The sequence below is a fragment of the Elephantulus edwardii genome, unplaced genomic scaffold (genome assembly GCF_000299155.1).
Source record: "Elephantulus edwardii isolate Elephantulus edwardi_28Jun2011 unplaced genomic scaffold, EleEdw1.0 scaffold00196, whole genome shotgun sequence".
NCBI lineage: Eukaryota > Metazoa > Chordata > Mammalia > Macroscelidea > Macroscelididae > Elephantulus > Elephantulus edwardii.
In genome coordinates this window covers 6,265,635-6,266,977 of record NW_006399946.1, presented here as the reverse complement: position 1 = coordinate 6,266,977, position 1,343 = coordinate 6,265,635, and the positions used below count along the sequence as shown (strand labels likewise).

Genomic DNA, 1,343 nt, shown 5'->3' with positions numbered 1-1,343 from the left:
AACTCCATTTTTCCTCACCTTTTCATTTCCAGAGTAATATATCATATGGTCATCCGACTCAAAATGCCCCATGCCAGTCCATCTCATCTTACCAGTGCCTAGTATGTCAATATTTATGCGTTCCATTTCTTTCTTAACAATATCTAATTTTCCTACATTCATGGTTCTCACATTCCATGTCCTAATCACCAGTGTCTGCTTACAACTGTTCCTCTTCCTTTGTATTTCCATACTGGAAAACTCAACCTCCTTTAAAAATAAAGTACTACTAATACATAACTAAATGAGAAATTGGTTGCTGAATACCGTAGAGTATGTCTCTCAGCCTTTTAGAATGTTTAGGCTTCCCCCCCCCCCCATTGTTTTGCTAGACATGAAAAATAGGTGGATGTGATTCTTATCTGCTCTTTTTGTTTTTGTTTATCCATAGTATTCTCCGGAAACGTATCCGAGAAGACAGAAAAGCTAACACAGCTCAGAAGGTTCAACAGATGAGACAGAGGCTAAATGAGACTGAACGAAAAAGAAAAAGGTGGTTATATTGGCAACCTATTCTCACTAAGATTGCATTTGTGTCAGTCCTTTTGGTTGTCACCTGTTTTGGCTGGACATGTTTTTTTCAGCAGAGTGTCCTATAAGGAATTAATTTTGCCCAGCAGACTTCTCTACAAATAGCTGACAATGGTACATTAATCACTTAGATTCGTCTGTTAACAACAAACTCCTCATATCCCACAAATGGTGTGGTAGACTAGATAGCATCTAGATAAGTACTGTTCACAATCCCAGCATCTCAGGTCAAGTTTCTCTGAATTCCAAACTGTAAACAGCTATATAAAATAAAGACATTAATGTTTGTTGAAACTGGTGCATCTTGCAGCTGTATTCATACATGTTAAATGTGGCATTTCATTCTGCCAGATTGGGAATCCTTTATGACAGGGATTTAGTTTTGGAGACTATCTGAATTTTAACATGCACTTGATAGAAGCAATAAATATTGTGGTTTTATCTGTGTTATTAATGGAAAGAAATTTACCTTTAAATGGTGTGTATGATGTATTTTATATTCTTAATCATTTCAGGATTAATATATTTGATAGCTGCCTAGTTTTATTTTACTTTTGTAGTTAATTTTATTTTAAAGTCCAGCTTGAGAGCTCTAAATTTTACATTGATGTAATTGTATTGATAAGATTTCCATTTCCTAAAGAGAAGTTTGATACAAACAATTTGAAATCCAAATAAGTAGTTTTTACTGTATTTTTGCATTTCTTTATGTTTAGAGTTTACCCAATTTTACAGAACGAAAAAGTTTTCATTAAAAAAAATTACTATTTATT

At 33.7% G+C, this 1,343-nt stretch overlaps 1 protein-coding gene across 1 annotated transcript in view; it reads left to right on the top strand.

Annotated features, from left to right (window-relative positions):
* The window catches only part of PTPN2 (protein tyrosine phosphatase, non-receptor type 2), a 140,161-nt gene that overhangs the window by 122,490 nt on the left and 16,328 nt on the right, over nt 1–1,343 (top strand). The gene's annotated exons all lie outside the window — the stretch shown is intronic.